The 21,720-nt window shown below is 40.7% G+C and overlaps 1 protein-coding gene and 1 long non-coding RNA gene across 13 annotated transcripts in view; one reads left to right on the forward strand and one right to left on the reverse strand.

Annotated features, from left to right (window-relative positions):
• The window catches only part of SLC38A9 (solute carrier family 38 member 9), a 219,253-nt gene extending 218,406 nt beyond the window's left edge, over window positions 1-847 (reverse strand). For 3 of the 11 annotated variants that reach the window (XR_002339779.1, XM_021077047.1, XM_003133978.5), the window contains exon 1: window positions 663-808. The gene's annotated coding sequence lies outside the window, so the exon portion shown is untranslated. Of the gene's footprint in view, window positions 1-392 lie in introns of all 11 variants that reach the window. The other 8 variants (XR_002339780.1, XM_021077048.1, XM_021077050.1 and 5 more) reach the window with 5 other exon arrangements.
• LOC102165748 lies at window positions 496-16,765 on the forward strand. 2 transcript variants are annotated; one of them, XR_308406.3, is made up of 3 exons: window positions 496-631; window positions 13,800-13,858; window positions 16,420-16,765. It is a non-coding gene; the product is annotated as an uncharacterized LOC102165748 (long non-coding RNA). The 2 variants fall into 2 exon arrangements; XR_002339783.1 differs by lacking the exon at window positions 496-631 and adding an exon at window positions 999-2,694.

The raw sequence follows: 21,720 nt of genomic DNA on the forward strand, positions 1-21,720 counted from the left end.
CAAGCCAGGTTCTTCAACTCGGTGGACCTCAGTTTCCTCACCTGGAAAGTGAGAGAATGCACTAGACTAGCTGCTCTCAAAGGCCCCTTTCAGCTCTGTTCTTCTAAGACAGGAAGATGTCAAGCCAGCAGCTACGAGGGCACTGGCTCTCACAATCGAGCCAAAGAAAAGCATGACAAAGACTTACTTGGCCCTCACCATCTGTAGTCCTAGCTCAAGGCACCAAGGGCTTTTCCCTGCATTCCCTTTTCCGGCCCTCTCCTACTCGGGACAGAGAAGGGTCTCCCCACTCCTCCCAATTCTCCTCCTCCCTCCTTCTCTCATCCGGGTGTTCACCTCCTGTAACCCTGTCTTTTCCCAAAGGCTCCAGCAGACTCCGATTCCCACAGTACCTCCAGTTCTCTCAGCCCCCGACCGAGGCCCTGACTTGGTCGCACCCGAGCCCTGTAGGAGCTTGCGCCGCCCCTCCGGAACCATCTCCTCCGGCCCGGGCTTTGGCCTCACAGCTCCCGCAACCGGCCACTGTACCGACGCGTTTCACCAAAGAACTTCCCCAGGTGACAGCCGGCTCCGCCGCAAGCTCAGCTGTTCCCGCTGCTTCCCCTCTGTTCCCTCCGCTCCCTCCCGCAAGGTGAGTTGGCAAGACCCGAAAGGTGCTCTACCTGTGCAGGCCAAGCCATTAATCTCACAGAAAGCGGTAAGAAGGCTGACACCCCTTACCCACTCGTCTAACTTGAGGCAGCCAGGCTTCCCGTTCCCTGAACAGGAAAAGACAACGGCCTAAATCGCGGGGGCCGGCGGGGGATGGAGTTCTAATCCAGCCGCCGCAATCAAACCTCCCGCCGCCAGGGACTACAACTCCCAGGAGGCTCTACGACAGCTAACACGCCTCCCGCCTCAGAGCCCAGCCCTCCGGCTTCGGGAGGCGGGGCTGCCTAGGCGGGCAAACCATGACTGATCTGCAATCTCATGTTTGCACCAGAGGAGGTTGCTGGCCCAAGGCACTTCAGACGTCTGGGAGGGTGCACAGCCTGCAGTTCTTACAGCCCCAGAGGCCCCATAAGAAAGGGCTGACGTGACATTTCTGTCTAGGGTTGACCTCTTATTATCTCTCTTCTCAGGCTTTTCTGTGCTCTGTTCTTTCGTCACATGCTTGAACCCTGCGGACACCAAGGAAGGCTGGCTTGAAAAAAAAATTGTTGGGTTGGCACTTTCCCTCCCTTGTCTAGACGCTTACGTTTTTTTATTTTTGACGTGTTGGCATATTAGTCACTAAGCTAAAAGAGGGACTTATTGGAGGATTTTAGCACCCTCTCCCCATCCCTAATAATTTCTCCCAAAGCCACCCCAAGTAAAAATACAGTATGAATAAAATTAGCGTGCTTGTTATAAAAAGTCTGCTCAAGGTAAGTCTTCTGAAAAACATATGGCAATACCTAAGGTCTTACAAAGGAAGACGATGGCTTTTTTTTTTTTAACAATCAGGAAAAATCGAACAATGCACTGTCATGTGTTAAGAATCTAAAATTAAAGAGCCCAAATTTTAAAAATGGCTAATATTGAGTGCCAAGCATTTTACTTACAATATCTCTTTAAGTCTTTACCATCATTCTAGAAGTGTATATTGTCTCTATTTTACAGTTTTCAGGAAACAGTCCTAGAGCATTTAAATGAGTTACCCAAGGCTGAACAACTATCAAGTGGCAGATGATCTGGAATTCAAATTGAGGTCTTACTCCAAACTTGTGCTCTTAAACACTGCCTCTGTTATTGAGGGTTTGGCAAGGCCTATGATGCGAAGAATATTGCCTTTAAAGCAGATAAATGTTACTTTGCTAATGGTGTCCTTATTAAAAAATTTTGCAACTGCTCTTTAGCCTGTTTTCAAATCAACAGTACATTCTTTTGATAGCTCCAGTGACAACAAAATTTTTTTTATTTCTCTGCTTTTCAGGCTGAGCAAATATTTTTAGGCAAGGCTGAGAAACGCAAAAGTTAGTGGTATGGAATCGTATCAGCAAGAATGGCTGAATAAGGAACTTGAAAACTATCCCTCCATAAAAGCAACAAATAAGCTGGCGAAACCATCAGAATCAACTTTTTTGGTACTCCGGAAACTAATTAATTAAAAAAAAAGTAACAACACTTAAGAAAAAACTGCCGAATTTTGGCAAGAGAGTTCTATGATCATCTCAAGCTTGGCAGAGACCTTGAAGACAGCAGCAAATATCCCTGGTGTAGGTTGCTGGTACCAGAGGGAGCAATATGGATCTTATTCTAAAGGAGTTGTAATTATGTGTTTTGACCTATCTTGTGGTTGCCTGATGGTTTGGTTCTAGGGCTTACCTTTGTTTCACCTACTTTCAAGCCTCCCCAGGGCTGAGGCAGCTTCTGAGACAGTGATTGCCAGAAGGATTTAAAGCAAATGTATTAGCCACTGCCGTCAGGGAAGGGATAACAGTTGGTGCAAGTAATAAACAGACCAAAAAGCCTAGGAAGGAAGGGGCTGGGGAAGCAGATACTTGAGGAGTGAGTGTTTTCAGAAGCTTCCTCTTATTCTGGGGAATCTGGACACAAGCTCAGAAAAGACCTGAGAAAACCCCAAACTCTCACTTCTGGCTGACCTTCAGACTCTGTGCAAGCAGGAAGTGAAGGCTAATGCAGAATTGTAAAGTATTTTGCTAAGCCTTGAAGGTAACATACAGCTAATTGGCAAAGAGTGGGAGAGGGGTTTTTTTTGGGGGGGAGGAGGGCATTTTGGCTGTTTATTATTTGCTTCTAGGCATTTAATAAGGACATCTCTGTTAAATTACTAGCTGACTACTAAGCTAATGGAACAGAGTGGTTACACAACAAAACATACAGACTTTATAGAATTAGTAGACTGGTAGTTGAGTCTGTTTCTGTCACAATTTCCTCGGTCCCTGTTTCACCATAACAAAGCTTTGGAACGGCAGACATTTTACAAATTTATTAAAGTGAAAGTACATTTTCAGAGAGGGAGAGAGGACTCACGTGTGCATGGTTTTAAAAAAGGAAGGCGTGACTCACTCTGCAATGGTCTTTATACCCCACAGTGCAACCTGAGTGGAGACCCAATTTGATCTTCAGATTGGTCTTGGGCAGGATACCTTACTTGCTTGGGGAACAGGTTATAGGTGGCCAGGTGAGGAATGGGCGACATTTCTAGCAGGGAGTGAGAAGCCTAGGCTGGTCAAGGTGGGGGAAGGGGCATAACAATGAGACATGGCGAGAGGCTTTGGGGTTTAATCTCCTTCAGGGGACTTGAAGCCTGTAACATGTCTAGAAGCTTGATCGTATTTAAACTTGATTTTTTTTTTTTAAATGGCTGTACCCATGGCATATGGGACTTCCCCAGCCAGGGATTAAATCCAAGCCTTAGCTTCAGCAATGACAAATTCTTTAACCCACTGTGCTGGGCCAGTTGTTGAACCTGCACCTCCACAGTGACCCGAGCCACTGCAGTTGGATTCTTAACCTGCTGCACCACAGTGCGAACTCCTAAACTTGATTTTTAATTAATTTTTAAAAATTTATTTATTTTTTTGGCCATGCCCAAGGCATGCAAAATTTCCTTGTCATGGATCAAACCCATGCCATAGCAATGACAATGCTGAATCCTTAACTCGTTGAGTCACCAGGGAACTCCTAAACTTGATTTTTAAAATCAAGCCATTTGGAGTTCCCATCGTGGCGCAGTGGTTAACAAATCCAACTAGGAACCATGAAGTTGCGGGTTCGGTCCCTGCCCTTGCTCAGTGGGTTAACGATCCGGCGTTGCCGTGAGCTGTGGTGTAGGTTGCAGACACAGCTCGGATCCCGCGTTGCTGTGGCTCTGGCGTAGGCCAGTGGCTACAGCTCCGATTCAACCTCCAGCCTGGGAACCTCCATATGCTGCGGGAGCAGCCCAAGAAATAGCAAAAGGACAATAAATAAATAAATAAATAAATAAATAAATAAATAAATAAATAAAAAGATAAAAAAAAAAAAGAAAATCAAGCCATTATAGATGGGTTTCATACTTATCACATCAGGAAGCACATTTCTGGAATTCTTTCATTTGTGATATTAAGGCTATTCAGTGGTCTCAAATACTGTCTCTTAAAAAGTTCCCTTTCAGCTTTTCACCAGTTGTTGATGGTCAATAGCCATTGATGGTGATCTGCTAGATCAGAGGTTCATGTCACCTTTAGTGTCTGAGTAAATTTTTTCAGTGTCCTTAGTTTCTGTTTACTAAGTAGTTAGGGCCAAACAAATTAATGCCCTAATACCCTGTTTATGTCCTCACAACTTAGTAGCCATTAATTAATTAATTAATTAAAAATTTTTAATTATAGTTTATTTATAATGTTCTGTCAATTTCCTGCTGCACAGATAAGTGACCCTGCCATACATCCATATACATTCTTTTTTTCACATTATCCTCCATTATGTTCCATCACAAGTGATCAAATATATTTCCCTGCACTATACAGCAGAATCTCATTGCTTATCCATTCAAAATGCAATAGTTTGCATCTACTATTAACCCCAAACTCCCAGTCCTTCCCATTCCCTCCCCCTCCTCCTCCTTCTTGGCAACCACAAATCTGTTTTCCATATACACGAGTTTGTTTCTTTTTTTGTAGATAGGTTCATTTGCACCGAATACTAGATTCCTATAAGTGATGTCATGTGGTATTTGTCTTTCTCCTTCTGACTTACTTCACTTAGTATGAGAATCTCTAGTTCCATTGCTGCAAATGACATTATTTTGTTATACTTTATGGCTGAATAGTATTCCAGTGTGTATATACACCACATCTTCTTAATCCATTCATCTGTGGTTGGATGTTAATGTTGTTTCCATGTCTTGGCTGTTGTGAATAATGCTGCGATGAACATGGGGTGAATGTATCTTTTTCAATGAAAGCTTTGTCTGGATATAGAACCAGGAGTGGAATCACTGTATCATATGGTAGCTCTATATTTAGTTTTCTGAGGTACTATTTTTATTTTTATTTTTTGTCTTTTTAGGACCGCATTTCTGGCATATGAAGTTCCCCGGCTAGAGGTTGAATAAGAGCTGCAGCTGCCAGCTTATGCCACAGCCACAGCAACGCTTGATCCTTAACCCACTGAGCAGGGCCAGGGATCGAACCCCGTCCTTATGGATGGTAGTCGGGTTTGTTGCCCCTGAGCCACAGTGGGAACTCAGTGGCCATTTACATATATACAGATATAAACTGAAAGAAAATTATTTTATTTCATTCTTAAATAACCGCAATTGCTTAATTGTACACACCTATTGGGCACTGCATAATTTCTCAAACCTTGAAATCAGATAGGATATTGCTGTCTTCATTTCCTGTTCCACATTGGATTTTGCACAGCATTTGACTGAGATCATAGCAGCTGCTGAAAACTCGATTTTACAAAGAGATGATGTTGGTCAAAAGAATTAACTTGATCTAATATTAAAAATATGAAGGACCTCAAGCTGGTTCACTGCAGCATCTGACAGATATTGTGTTTTCCCCAAAATTCAAAATATTCAGAGATGTGATGGTGAGTTCCCTGTGGTGATCACATAGTTTAGGGATTGCAGGTCACTCACAGTTATTTTCTTGGTCTATAGCAAGAATTGACAAACATTTTGTATAAAGGACCTAGTAGTAAATATTTTAGGCTTTGTGGCCATGTGGTCTTTGTCAATTACTACCCAATTTTGCTTTTATGGCTCGAATGCAACCAACATAGGCAATATGTAAATCAATGAAGTTACTCTATTCTAATGTATTTTTAGAAACAAGTTTAAGGATGGATTTGTTTCCAGAACTATAGTTTCCTGATCCCTAGCCTAGAGAATACAGAATGAAGATTTTCATTTATAAGCTGAAGTTCCTCTAAGGAGAGGACTTTCCCTTTTCCTTTGGATCTGAGCTCACTGTCTTTGAAGCTCTCTAGGCTTTATTTGGGATTTATTTAAAGGTTTCATCTTTCTGGTTAAGGAGTTGCTGTGAACACTTTTTTGGCACTTTGGTATGATCTTGAGATCCTAATGTTTCAACTGAAGTTGGATGAAAGTGACTTCAGCTCAATTTCTTTGGGGAGGAGCTCCTTCAAATAAAATTCTGGTTTAGCCTCTAGCTCATTCCTTTGGAAGAGCTGTCTTCTGGAGACTGGCAAAAGGAAGTATGGAAGGGGGTTGGGGGGGAATGAAAGAATGGAAGAAAGAATAGAAAGAAAGAAAGAAAATAAAAGAAGAGAAGAGAAGAGAAAAGAAAAGAAAAGAAAAGGAAGAAAGGAAGAAAGAGCCTTTGTCCAGGCTCTTCAGGAGGCTTAAGATGGGCTGGGTTGGGCTTGCAAACTCTTTGAATTGAATGCTTATGCTGTATCCTCTTTAAACTGTTTGAAAATTGTTTTAGAGGAAAGACATCTGGGAAATGGGATCTCAGTTATACAAGTATTTGAGGGCACCCACTGGACAGGGACTCTGGCCAATTTTATGTTTAAAATCTAGGTCCTAGGGAGTTTCCATCGTGGCACATTGGAAATGAATCCGACTAGTAACCATGAGGTTGTGGGTTTGATCCCTAGCCTTGCTCAGTGGGTTAAGGATCTGGTATTGCCGTGAGCTGTGGTGTAGGTTGTAGATGCAGCTTGGATCTGGTTTTGCTGTGGCTGTGGTGTAGGCTGGCAGCTGGGGCTCTGATTCGACCCCTATCCTGGGAACCTCCATATGCCATGGGTGCAGCCCTAAAAAAGCAAAAAAAAAAAAAAAAAAAAAAAAAATCAAAATCCAGGTCCTTCCTCTCATGCTCTTCTCACTACAGACCAGGTCAAAGGCTATTTAGAATATCAGTGGCCATGATGGGGAGCTTTTGGAATCCCTAAACTTAATTTCCTTAAAACAGAATTAGACTTATAATAGCTCAAAAATTTCCAGAACTGAGTGGAATGCTTATTTAGATTGCTATTTTGAGGCTTTCCAAAATTATCAGGAGTCTAAAATTGCCTTGGCAAAATAAGACTTTAAGATTAACTGAGGCAAACAAAAGATTAAAGAAAGCTAAAATATCTCCTGAAGCCTCAGGCTCTTCTTTGGCTTCTTTTGTCTCAGGTTTTGCCTCCTGCTCAATCTTGTCTCTCTCCCTCTGCAGTATCTTCCTCCTCCCCTTCTACAACACCTCTGCTTCCACTATACCACCATCCCCATAGTAATTCTCCCACCAAACGTTTCCTTTTCTCTGAAACTCTCTCCACCCCTTTTTTCTATGAACTTGTCAGAGCCTGTGGCTTTAAAATTAAGTGTTCTGAGGATCCAGAGGCTAAGACTTAACTTCTTATACTCTCTGGACTAAAGCTGAATTGTGAACCATAGCCAATTATTTTCTGAGGATGTTTAGAGATTTGCTGAGAAATTTAATATAGTCAAACATATTGACCTGGTTTCTCTGACTTGTATCAGCTAGTTGATATGGTTGTTGGCAAGGGCCAGGCCCAGCATTGGATGAAAATTGCTAATTGGGAAAGTCCTGAAAGAGCTCTAGAATTATAACTGAGAAATCAGCCCGCTAACTTATTATATGATCAGGCCTGGGCAATTGCTAAGTGACTTCATCAAGGAATTCCTAGGGCCTTTCCACAGAATGCTGGAGGAAAGAGTGTGGAGAAAAGGGAACCCTCCTACACTGTTGGTGGGAATGCAAATTAGTGCAGCCACTAATGGAGAACAGTATGGAGGAGAACAGACTTGCACACAAAATTCCGATAAATCTGCTCATGAATATTATAATCAACTTTAGAGTGTTTTTAAATTAAATTCTGGTCTTCCTTCAAATGTTGAATCCATCCAAATAGTTATTATTATTATTTTTGCTCCTAACTTATCCTTCCCTTATTACCTTTCCCCTTTGGTAACTATAAGTTTGTTTTCTATGTAAGTCTGTTTCTATTTTGTAAATAAGTTCATTTGTGTCATATTTTAGATGCCATATATATTATATCATATGATATATCATGACATTGTATTTCTATTTCTGACTTCACTTAGTATGATAATCTCTAGGTCCATCCACGTTGCTACAAATAGCATTATTTTATTCTTCTTTATGGCTGAGTAGTATTCCATTGTGTATATATACCATATCTTCTTTATCCATTCATATGTTGATGGAAATTTAGGTTGTTTCCATGTCTTGGCTATTGTAAATAGTGCTGCTATGGACACTGGGGTGCATGTATCTTTTCAAATTATAGTTTTCTCTAGGTATACGCCTAGGAATGGGATTGCTGGTTCACATGGTAACTGTCTTTTTATTTTTTTGACTTTTGTCTTTTTTTAGGGCCACACCTATGGCATATGGAGGTTCCCAGGCTAGGGGTCTAATTGGAGCTGTTGCTGCCAGCCTACACCAGAGCCACAGCAATGCCAGATCCAAGCTGCGTCTGCCACATATACCACAGCTCATGGCAATGCCAGATCCTTAACCCACTGAGAAAGGCCAGAGAGCAAACCATGAACAAGCCCATGGTTCCTAGTTGGATTCATTTCCAGTGCACCACAATGGGAACTCCTGTCTTTTTAGTTTTTAAAGGAACCTCCATACTGTTCTCCATTAGTGGCTGCACTAATTTGCATTCCCACCAACAGTGTAGGAGGGTTCCCTTTTCTCCACACTCTTTCCTCCAGCATTTATTATTTGTAGACTTTTAACGAAGGCCATTATGACTGGTGTCAGTGATACCTCATTGTAGTTTTGATTTGCATTTCTCTAATAATTAGCAGTGTTGAACATCTTTTCATATACCTGTTGGCCATCCATATGTCTTCTTTGGAGAAAGTTCTATTTAGGGTCTTCTGTCCATTTTTCTTTATTCTTCTCCTTCTTATTCTTCTTCCTTTTTTTTTTTTTTTTTTTTTTTTTTTTTTTTTGTCTTTTTAGGACCACACTGGCAGCATGTGGAGTTTCCCTGGCTAGAGGTCAAATGGGAGCTGTAGCTGCTGGCCTACGCCACAGCCACAGCAACGCGGGGTTGGAGCTGGGTCTTCAACTTACACCACAGCTCATGGCAGTGCTGGATCCTCAACCCACTGAGTAAGGCCAAGGATCAAACTCATCCTCATGGATACTAGTTGGGTTCGTTAACTGCAGAGCCATGACAGGAACTCCGTTTTTTTTTTTCTTTTTATAGTCACAGATGCAGCATATAGAAATTTCTAGGCTAGAAGTTGAATTGGAGCTGCAGCTGAGGCTTATGCCACAGCCAAGGTAACACCAGATCTGAGCCACATCTGTAGCCTACACCACAGCTTGCAGCAATGCCAGATCCTTAACACTCTGAGCCACAACAGGAACTCCCCTGTCCATTTTTCAATTGGGTTTTTCTTGTTGTTATTATTGAGTTGTATGAGCTGTTTGTAAATTTTGTAAATTGAGCCCTTGTCAACTGCACATTTTTCAAATATCTTTTCCCTGTCCACAGCTTGTCTTTTGATTTCACTTATGGTTTCCTTTGCTGTGCAAAAGGTTATAAGTTTGATTAGGTCCCACTTGTTCATTGCCTTGGGAGACTGACCTAAGAAAACATTGCTATGATTCATGTCAGAGAATGTTTTGCCCCTGTTCTCTTCTAGGAGTTCTATAGTGTCTTTAATCCATTGAAGCTATTTTGAATTTATTTTTGTGTACTGGTGTGAGAAAGTGTTCTAACTTCATTGATTTATATGCAGCTATCTAATTTGCCCAACCCACTTGCTAAAGAGACTCTTTTTTCTCCGTTGTATATTCTGGCCTCCTTTGTTGAAGATTAATTGACTGTAGGTATGTGGGTTTATATCTGGGCTCTCTATTCTATTCCATTGATCCATATGCATGTTTTAGTGCCAATACCATGCTATTTTGATCACTGTGGCTTCAGTACTGTCTGAAGTCTGGGAGGGTTATGCCTCCAGCTTTGTTCTTTTTCCTCAAGATTGCTTCAGCAATTCGGGGTCTCTTATGGTTCTAACCACCCAAGTAATTGTTTTTGTTTTTGTTTTGTTTGTTTTTGTCTTTTTAGGGTCGCACCTGTGGCATATGGAAGTTCCCATGCCAGGGGTCGAATTGGAGCTATGGCCACCAACCTACACCACAGCCACAGCAACACTAGATCTGAGTCACAGCTGCAACCTACACCACAGCTCATGGCAACACCAGATCCTTAACCCACTGAGCAAGGCCAGGGATTGAATCTGAGTCCTTATGGATACTAGTCAGATTCGCTTCTGCTGAGCCATGATGGGAACTCCTCCTCCAAGTAGTTTTTAAATCTTATGTTTATTAACAGGCTAAACTGGGATCTTTTCCTTCTAGTAAAAAGGACCAGGATGGAATGAAAAACTATGTTAACTCCATATTTAGTAAATCTGGCAAACCTATTCTCTCATACTCTAGAGGTCACCTTGAAGGAATACTGCCAAAATTGTTAATCTTTAACTCCAGAAAATGAAGGCCCCTACATGAAATCAAAACCTGCCTAGTTCCTAGATTGTTACAAAATTAAGCACTTCAACCTTCTAACTAGCCTTTCAACATCTTACCAATTCTCAGTGACAGGGCTCCAATGAACTATAGGTGCTCTTCTCAATCCTCTTTCTTAATCAGCTTGGAGGAACATTTCTCCAGACTGGGGGAAAATCTCTTCCAATCCTCATTGACTCTGGAGCCACACTCTCAGTGTTTAACTCCACTAGTGTAAAACAGCCCCTGCCTCAAACTGTTTGTACTAAAACAGTTCAAATTGTAGGGATCTCTAACCAGCCTCAAGAGGTTCCTGTCTCAAAGCCTATTCCCTTTTGTGTAGGACTTTTGAGAGATATTCGCCCTTTTCTCCTTGACTCTTCTGCCTCTGTCCATTTACTAGGCTAAGACTTCTAAAGAAGTATCATTCTAGTATTTCTTTCTCCCAAAAGGAGAAAATCTAGAAATTGACAGTAGCCATCAAAGCAATCCAACAGACAAATTAACTAACACTTTGATATCTTTTATTCCATCTCTGACCATACTATAGCAGATTCTGGAAACACTAATCATTTGTCCCTGTTGAATCAACTACCACTTTCCTTATTGGCAACATCTCTAAATGATGTTGGCAAAATTCATAGCATACCTCCTACCAAAATTAAAATAGGCCCTTCAAAACCTCTTCCCAGGATTAGTCCATCAATACCTTGTAAGTAAAGAAGTGCTTCAAGGCATAAAGCCCATAATAGAAGACTACAAGGCTCAAGCGCTCATTATTCCTTGTACTAGCCTACCATTCCCATTTTACTGGTGAGAAAACCTAAGGGCCAAGTGGACATTTTCCCATGACCTCCCAGCAATTAACAACATTGTTATCTCTTGTAATCCTAATCATCATAAGAGCTTTCTAGGTGCTAAATTCTTCACTGTAAATGATTTATGTAGGACATTCTTTAGTATTCCCGTTGATATAGCTAGCCAATACCTTTTTGCTTTCACTTGGGAAGAAAGGCATTTCACCTGAACCGTAATTTCTTTTTTTACAAATGACTTTTATTTTTTCTACTATAGCTGGTTTACAGTGTTCTGTCAGTTTTCTACTGTACAGCAAAATGACCCAGTCACACATATATATATATATATATACATTCTTTTTTTTTTTTGCACATTATACTCCATCATGCTCCATCACAAGTAACTAGATGTAGTTCCCAGTGCTATACAGCAGGATCTCATTGCTTATCCATTCCAAATGCAATAGTTTGCATCTATTAACTCCAGACTCCCAGCTATCCCACTCCCTTCCCCTCCCCCTTGGCTACCACAAGTCTTAAACAGTAGTTTCTTTGGTTTATACTGAGTGCTTATTTCTCAGGCAAATCCTAAAGGCTGATCTGGATGACAAGTTCCCCAGAGATTCTACTTTGTTGCAGTATGGGGCTATGGGAATGGTTTGCTTCTTTGCTCTCCTTCTCAAGCCTGCTTACAGGAAGATGGAATCCAAAGGCCAAACTTTCAGCTTTATAGGGACATAAGCTCATCAAAGAAAAATTGCATTCCCCCACCCCCCAAAGTCAATATTTAAGGCATCAGATATCGGAACAAGGTCTGCACTTAGATTCAGATAGACTTCATGATGTCTGAGTTTCCCAAAACCCAAAACTAAGGGCCAACTCTGAGGTTTTCTTGGGCTAGTTTGTGATTGCTGAAATTGGATACTACATTTCTCTCTTATGGTGAAACCTCTATATGTTTTACTCGACAATGCTGCCAAAACTCGGCCTCTGTCAACAAGTGTCAAAGTAGAAATACAGAGACAGAGTTTCAGGTAAAGGAGAAAAAATGGCTTTTATTGCTTTGCCAGGCAAAGGAGCCCACAGCAGGCTAATGCCTTTAAGACTGTGCCCTCTTTGGGGGAAGAATTGCAGGAAGTTTATAGTCTAAAAGGAGAAAAACAGGGTTTCAGGTAAGAATCAGGATTGGGGTAGAGATGCATTCTTCTTTTGTTGGGTTAATCTTAGTCATTGAAGCCGACCTTAGCAGATCTTGGCATGATCCTGGAATCATGGATCATGATGCAAAGGGAGGGGATGAAAAGACAAGGGAGGAATAGTCAAGCAACAACAGAACGGCCTTGGGGCAGGATCCTGGTTCCCCCCCAGGATATCAGAACAAGGTCTACACTTAGATTCAATCACCTAAGAATCAGGATTGGGGCAGACATGCATTCTTCTTTCATTGGGTTAATCTTAGTCATTGAAGCTGAACTTAGCAGATCTTGGCATGATCCTGGTAGTGGTCTTCTGTGTTATTGCCTAGAATAAATGTACTTATTCTAAAGCAGCATATTGATCAGAGATTAGAAGCAGCTGGGAAAGTTTCTGCAAAACATCATGTGCTAATAATCCTTAACCCACAGGCAATTGTGCTCAGGGTACCTACACTTTAGTTTACAGGTGATTGTGTTTAGGGTGCAATCAGAGGGAGAAGCACAAGGAAGAGCTCCAAGCTTTTCAATATTAAAGTATTCATAACAGAATCATAAGGAATATAACTTTTCTCCTAGGTGTATAAGATGCTTACATCATTATGTGTATCCCTTGGGGGGAACAAGGATCCTGCCCCAAGGCCGTACTGTTGCTTGACTATTCCTCCCTTGTCTTTGCATCCCCTCCCTTTCCCAAACAGCAACTGTCTGAACCTGCCTCTTGGAACTCAGGGAAGGCCATGGAGGCTGAAGGAGGCCCATTTCCTCAAAACAAGAAATGGGCGACACAGAAAGCCACAGGACCCTGCTCAGTCACAACAATAACAATCTGACCTAAATTTGTGGGAAGAACAGGATGAAATGGCCCCAAGGTCTTAGAGAGGATTTTGATGAACCTGCCCTTGATATTTCCAATAATCAGATTCCTTTTTTCCTTTTTGTAGATGAAAAGGAAGTGAATGCCCTTGAAGTACTCACCCCAAACACAGATCCACCATTAACCCATAGGGTATTATAACCAGCAAATGGACCTTGTGACTTGAGGAAAACCCCCTTTCCTCAGAGCCATTATGGCCACTGACTTTTTGGTTAAGACTATGGAGAAAGTTGTTGTGGGATCCAGTTTAACCATTTTTTTTTTTTTTTAATCTCATGCAGCAGAAGCTCTCCTTAATTTTCACCACACTCAACATTCCTCAGCCAGCTGCCTCAACTCCTATGAAGTCCTTTGGTTAACTGCCCCTCATGTAAAACTTATAATAACTTTAACCTGGCTATTTTTCTTCCCCCCATCACCGATAAAGGGCCTCATGACTGCTTAATGCTGATGGACCACCTCCTGACTCTGCTTAATGATCTACAGGTAATTCCATTGGGTAATATTGCTTTCTCATGGTTCACTGGTGATTCTTATTTGAAAGCTGGCAATGGCAAATGTTATATGCTATCTTTTTGATGTTATTGGAGGCAGCATCTTTATCCATGGCTACTTGGGCTCAAATAGGCTGGAATTATATGCTCTTATGTGGCTTAGCCAAGGACAAAACGACCAATATTTATACCGATAATAGATATGTTTTCAGAGTAGTTCATGATTTTGGAATATGGCAGGACCAACATGGCTTCATTCTTTTTTTTTTTTTTGTCTTTTTGCTATTTCTTGGGCCGCTCCCGCGGCATATGGAGGTTCCCAGGCTAGGGGTCGAATCGGAGCTGCAGCCGCCGGCCTATGCCAGAGCCACAGCAACGCGGGATCCGAGCCGCGTCTGCAACCTACACCACAGCTCACGGCAACGCCGGATCGTTAACCCACTGAGCAAGGGCAGGGACCGAACCCGCAACCTCATGGTTCCTAGTCGGATTCGTTAACCACTGCGCCACGACGGGAACTCCTTTTTTTTTTTTTTTTATGGCTTCATTCTTCCAGTAGAAATAAAATTTATTTTAATTAATTAATTATTTTGATTTTTGGGCCGCACACATGACATATGGAAGTTCTCAGGCTAGGGGTTGAATTGGACTGCAGTTGTCAGCCTATGCCACAGCCATGGCAATGCTGGATCCGAGCTGTGTCTGTGACCCACACCACAGCTCACAGTAATGCCGGATCCTTAACCTACTGAGTGGGGCCAGGGATCAAACCCGAGTCCTCATGGATACTAGTCAGGTTTATTACCACTGAGCCATGATGGAAACTCCCAGAAATAAAATTTTAAATGTTGGTTTGATTTTTTTTTTTTTTTGGCTGCACCCATGGCATATGGAATTTCCTGGACCAGAGATAGAATCCAAGCCACAGCTGTGGCAACACAAGATTCTTAACCCACTGCACTGGGTTGGGGATTGAACCCATGCCACCACAGAGACAATGTTGGATACTTAACCTGCTGTGCCACTCTAGGAGCTCCCTGGTTTGATTTTTCAAAGAAATAGCTCTGTTTTGTACCAACTAACAATCCAGTCCTACTGGATACTCTAAAATTCCCACTCTTCACCACTGTACATGCATTAAACCATTGGTATACTGACAAAATGATAGCCTTCATGAGGCCCTCCAAATACACCAGCTTTTATCCTTCTAAATCTCTTATCCAATCCTTGTGGAATTCATAAACTCTTAGTGTATACCCAATGATCTTGGATCCTGCTTCTTTTAACCCACAGCTGATCAAAGGAAATGTTACTCTAATACTGCAAAGGCCTAATTTCTTCTATTAAAAATAACCATGTTTTGGTAGATCAGCCTTTTCACAGTGCAGTCTTGGGGGTTAAAAGACCTTAAGCATCACAAATTACAACCTGGAGATTTTATCTATTGGAAAATATACATCCAGAAGAACTCTCTTTAACCTTACTGAAAAGGCCTCTATCAAGTACTGCTCCAGCCAACCCTTATGTGGCCAAGACTCCAAGGAACAGACTCTTGAATTCATGAGACACACGTAAAGAAAGCACCAAACCCTAACTGAAACTTCACAACAGCTGGTGACCTGAAAGAAAAGATTTTCCAGAAATGAAGCAGACAACAACTGATGAGATAGCTTTCCCAAAATATCTGGATCAGGCCTGTTAGAAGTTTGTTGCCAAACCTTTGATGATGGCATAACACTTCAGAAGATCTCCGATGTCTATAATTTTAATAACAGAAGTTTAGATAAAAAGTGCCTGAGAGTCCTCCCTCCTACCACTCCTTGTTACTCAAATGTGATCTTAGTAGTTTTCCAGTCTGTGTACTTTCCCTCTGATGTGAGACATTATACCCAGGAATGGTCCTTTTTGACAGTGGACAAAAAGCAGTCAAAACTAGAGATCCTGACACTTGATCAGCAATTCTTTCAGAGAAAAATTCTCATCAGAAAAGGGGAAAATGTAAAAAATTAATAAACAGAAACCTTAATTAAATTGAGTTGAGATACCAGAAGGGGGAGCTCTCACACCCTGTGATGATAGAACCCAATAGGAAGAAGACTGGTTTCAAGGACTCAGCCAATGAAAAGCTATGAGCTTGGAGTTCTAGTTGTGGCTCAGCTGAAATTGAACCTGACTAGTATCCATGAGGTTGCGGGCTTGATCTTTGGCCTCACTCAGTGGCTCAAAAATCCTGCGTTGCTGTGGCTGTGGTGTAGGCCTACAGCTGCAGCTACAATTTGATCTCTAGTCTGGGAACCTCCATATGTTTTGGGTGTGCCACAAAAAAAAAAAAAAAAAAAAAGCCAGGAACTCTTTTTAGTCATGGTCTGTATGTTTTCTGAACATAGAGAGTGGAAGCCTTCAGATAAAGACAAATTATTCTTCTGTGGCTCAAGTCTTTTTGGAAAAGATTATCTCTACCTGGGGAACTCTAGAAATATGAGGACCCTGTCTATTGGCCAGGTGCTTTGATAAGTCCTTTTCCTCTTTATAACTTTCTCCTTCTTTTGCCAGGCACTTGCATGTGGTTCGGCTTGGTTGCAGACTCCAAATTGCAGTTCTCTGCTGATTCTCAATAAATCCATCTTTGCTGGAGAAATATTTGACAGTCTTATTTGTTTCGGATCAACAAGAGTCCATGTGCTAGTATGTCCACTGCTAATGGATTTATCATTGTTCTAAGCTTTTTCAGTGGGCAAAGTAAGGAAATCTCTTTTTTTGTAAATGCAATACGACATTAGTAAATCACATTGATATTTCCAATTCAAATTTAGGAGTATAGGGTTATTTCTTAACCTTTGATTTTCTATTTCAATCTCTCTTCTCTCACTAAAAATTGTACTTATTAAACAATATTAACTAAAATACCAGTTTATTGCTAGCAATATTATTACAGAATTAGTTTATTTTTTGCAGTTCCTTTTGCCTTATGATATGTCCCACTAGGGACATGTGGTCAAATTACTGTATTTCTTTTTCTTTTTGAAGCCACACCTGTAGCATATGGAAGTTCCTGGGCTAGAGGTTGAATTGGAGCTGAGGCTGCAGCTGCAGGACTACACCACTGCTATAGCAACACTGGATCAGAGCAGCATCTATGACCTATGCCATAGCGTGCAGCAATGTTGGGCCCTTAACCCACTGAGCGAGGCCAGGGATTCAAACCACATCCTCATGAACACTTTGTCAGTTTCTTAACCTGATGAGCCACAACAGGAGCTCCAAATTATTTTAAATCACTTACTTTATTTTAAGTCACTTGAAATAACTCTTTTCTGTGTGGTTAGGCCACTAACTCAATATACATTTATTTAAGTGTTGTTTTCTTTTGCTTTAAATTTAAAAATTCTCTTTGAATTTTGATTTAATTTAGTTTATAATTTTGCATAACAATCACATGGTTTCAGAATCAAATCCACCTACTCAGAGAAGTCTGGCATACATTCTTATCCTTTTCAACCTGTTCCCCCTTATCTTACATGTAATTATTTTATAATTTTTGCTTCATCATTTCATTTTAAAAAATGTGGGGAGCTATATCTCTTCATATGTAAGCTAGCATATTTGACACTCTACTCTGTACCTAGCTTTTCCAATAATATATCCTAATCATCACTCCATATTAATAAATAGAAATAACTCTCCTTTTTTATAGCTAGAGTGAAGGGGAGCAGATTACGTAACCCAAAATATGCCATTTTGGTATATTACTTAGTTTAAATTAAAGGTTTTGAGAAGTAGCCAGTGCAAGAAGGACACTCTGAGGTGCCTTTGTCTCCCAGAAAGCAGGGTATAAATCTACCACGTGAAAGGTGCACCCCCAACCCCTGCCAACAATACCAGAAAGGAAGAAATCATCCTTATTACCAGAGGTAGTTCAGGGCCTTCTCATTCCTAAACAGATCTTTTTACTTCACCAATTTACTATTCCAAGGCCAAACTCCTTTGTATTGTAAATTCTTCACAAATTTATTGGGTTTTTGTCTAAGATATAAAAGCTTTCTGCTTTGATCACTTCTTTGAGTCTCATATTTTTGTAGGTTTCCCATATGTATGAAATTAAATTTGTTTTTCTTCTGTTAATCTGTTTTATGTCAATTTAGTTATTAGATCAGGCAAAAAGCCTGCAAAGGAAGAAAGGGAAAATTTTCTGCCCCTACAACTCCATGGGTGAATGTTTCAGTCTGCTATTAAGGGATTTTGGAGTTATTTCCAATATTTAGCTTTTATTTCTGCAGTTATTAACTTTGTATATACGTCCTTTTATATTTTTGTTAGTGTATCTTTTATTTATTTATTTATTTTGTCTTTTGTCTTTTAGAACTGCACCTGTGGCATATGGAGGTTCCCGGGCTAGGGCTCTAATTGGAGCTGTTGCTGCTGGCCTATGTCAGAGCCACAACAATGCCAGATCTGAGCTGTGTCTTTGACCTACACCACAGCTCATGGCACCGCCATATCCTTAACCCACTGAGCCAGTCCAGGGATCAAACCTGCAACCTCATGGTTCCTAGTCAGATTTGTTTCCACTGTGCCACGACTGGAACTCCTGCTAGTGTATCTTTTGAGGTAAATTTTAGAAGTAGGATTATGGGATCCAAGGGTAAATGCACATGTGATTTTGTTAGATATTGTCAAATTCCCTTCCCTCAAGGTCAGGCCATAGACATCCCTAAGAGCAATGTATGAGGGTGCCTGTTGCCTGGAATCTTCTCTAACAGAGGGCATTATCAAATGTTTGCTATTTTAATAGGTGAAAAATTGCTTCTTGGTGTAGTGGGGTTTTTTTGTTTTTTGTTTTTTTTTTGTTTGTTTGTTTGTTTTTTGTCTTTTTAGGGCTGCACCTGTGGCATAAAGATGTTCTAGGCTAGGGGTCAAATCAGAGCTGTAGCCTCTGGTCTACGCCACAGCAATGCCAGATCCAAGCCATGTCTGTGACTTACACCACAGCTAACAGCAATGCTGGATCCTTAACCCACTTAGTGAGGCCAGAGATAGAACGTGTCTCCTCATGGATACTAATCAGACTAGTTTCCACTGGGCCATGACAGGAACTCCCATCTTGGTGTAGTTTTAATTTGCATCACTCATAAAATAAATAAAATTGAGCATCTATTCATGTATTTAAGGGCATTTGCTTTTCTTTCTCTGTTTGTTTATATCTCGCTCTTTTCCCTTAGATTTATTGATCTTTTTTTTTTTTTTTGCTTTTTGATGCTCTCTATATTACAGACATATTACAGATATTAACCATTTTTCTGGATTATATTGGAAATATTTTCCACATTCTATTATTTGTCTTTTGGTTTTGTTGTTATTTTTTTGTTATGAAAAGTTTTGTATTTTAACCTATATAAAATTATTGCTTCGGGATTTCGAATCATAGGCAGGAACGGTTTTCTAAGTATAGATAAATTCATCACTATTTTCTTCTAGTTTTGGCTTAGTTCTATTGTTTTTACACTTTGAATTTCTTATTCCATTATATGGTATGGAGAACAGGTCCAATCTTACCTGTTTCCATGTGGCTATCTACTTATATAGAGAGTATGTCTGTGAAGAAGTAGTCAACAGTGTTGAGGACTGCTAAGAGATCCTGCTAGGTTATGAATTGAAAACTGGGGTTTAGAAATCAGGAGGTCAAGGTGGCCTTGTTGGTAACAGCTTCAGTGAAGCAATGGGGACAGAAACAAGATTGTAAAGGGTTCAGAAAAGAAGGAAGGTGGGGAAGTGGAAAAGAACAGTGTGGACAATTCCTTATGAAGTCCTAAGTTTAAAAGTCTTCTTGCTATGCACTATATAAAAGATTCAGGCTTCTAAAAGACAGATTTCAAGCAAAAATATTTCTCAATTAAATCCCTGTGTCAGTTAGGGACCAACCAGGAAAATAGAAGCCATCATAGGTATTTAAAATAGAGGGATTTCAACCATTGTGAGACTTGGAAAATGGAGCCTCAGAGCATAAGTTGGTAAGTAGAGTACAGGTTGAGTTTAGCTCCTTCTTAGAGCCTTTTGGCTTGGTGCCTTTGTGCAGGGCCCAACCTCCAAAACAGTATCTGGTGAATCTGGTTATCCTCATTTTATAGAGAGGGAGATCAAATAACTTGCCAAAGCTTGTATGGTTAGTAAATGTACAACTGGAGACTACCAGTAGAAACTTCTCAGCCAATTGATAGTGATTCCTTCCTCCTTTTTGAAAGCTCCAACCCTTCAGTCTTAGGAGGGATAGAGAAAGCTAGTCATGCCCCCCCCCCTTTTTACATTTTAAATGATTTTTATTGTATCCATTATACTTGGTTTACAGTGTCCCAATTTTCTACTGCACAGCTAAGTGACCCAGTCACACATACATATATACATTCTTTTTCTCACATTATCCTCAATCATGCTCATTAGTGACTAGGTGTAGTTTCCAGTGCTATACACCAGGATCTCATTCTTATACACTCCAAAGGCAATAGTTTGCATCTATTAACCCCAGATTCCCAGTCCATCCCACTCCCTCCCCCTCCCCCTTGGCAACCACAAGTTTGTTCTCCAAGTACATGAGTTTCTTTTCTGTGGAAAAGTTTATTTGTACCATATATTAGATTTCAGATATAAGTGATATCATATGATATTTGTCTTTCTCTTTCTGACTTCATTTCGTATGAGAGTCTCTAGTTCCATCCATGTTGCTGCAAAAGCGATTCATTCCTGGTCTAGGTTCATGGATGGGACCAGGTTACTACTTCTCCTCTTGAGGTGGAATACTTCCTTCTTTTATACGCAGGATGACTGACACATCACTTTTCTTTTGCTATTTAAGACATGGAAGTCAACTTTCTTTGTTAGGTATAACTAACATCTAGTGGGAATGGAAAAGACTAGGGGCTGTTTACCAAACTGCCCATAATTCACTGATGCAACACTGTTTCTCAGCAAAGAGTCAAGAAGATCCTTTAGCCTAAGGATTGTCCAAGGTATCTGGACATAGAATTTGACTTTTTAATCCTTCATTTACTTTAAGCTCTCATTAAAAACACTTGTAAGCGTGTTTAGGGGCCTCTGAATATATTATGTCATTTAGGAGGTCTGGTTGATGACAAGAAGGATCTCCCCGGAAACACTAGATGACTGATTTCTAAGCCAGCATCTCAATGGATTAATTCAAAATGGAGAGCAAGAAAGGTTTGTATATCTTATCGACAGTACCTCCTTTCTCAGTATGAAAATACTTGGAGTTGAATTATTAATCACAAAGTTGCTAGATGAGCATGGAATCAAAACAGGTATCATAAAATATTTTTACTTCACAATAGGGAAAAACTCTCTAGTCACCAGTGGCCAGATCAAATCTTTTCTATTTGCACCAGTTCTCCATACCCTCATTTGATACCCTCTTCATGATCTTTGCCACTTCTGCATTCCATTAATACTTAGTTTTTCTCTAATTGAACAAACTTTTTAAACCTTAAAAAAAAATTTTTTTTTTGACCATCCCCACGCTGAGATAGGTCCTAGACCTTAACACAATTTCTTTAGGAAGATAAACTTAAATGCTTTTAATTAATATTACTCTTAGATGAGCACTGATGAAAGTTTTTTTTTTGTTTTTGTTGTTGTTGTTGTTGTTGTTGTTGCTATTTCTTGGGCCGCCCCTGCGGCATATGGAGGTTCCCAGGCTAGGGGTCAAATCGGAGCTGTAGCCACCGGCCTACGCCAGAGCCACAGCAACTCGGGATCCGAGCTGCGTCTGCAACCTACACCACAGCTCACGGCACGCCGGATCGTTAACCCACTGAGCAAGGCCAGAGATCGAACCTGCAACCTCAT

This window comes from Sus scrofa, chromosome 16 (genome assembly GCF_000003025.6).
Source record: "Sus scrofa isolate TJ Tabasco breed Duroc chromosome 16, Sscrofa11.1, whole genome shotgun sequence".
Taxonomy (NCBI): Eukaryota; Metazoa; Chordata; class Mammalia; order Artiodactyla; family Suidae; genus Sus; species Sus scrofa.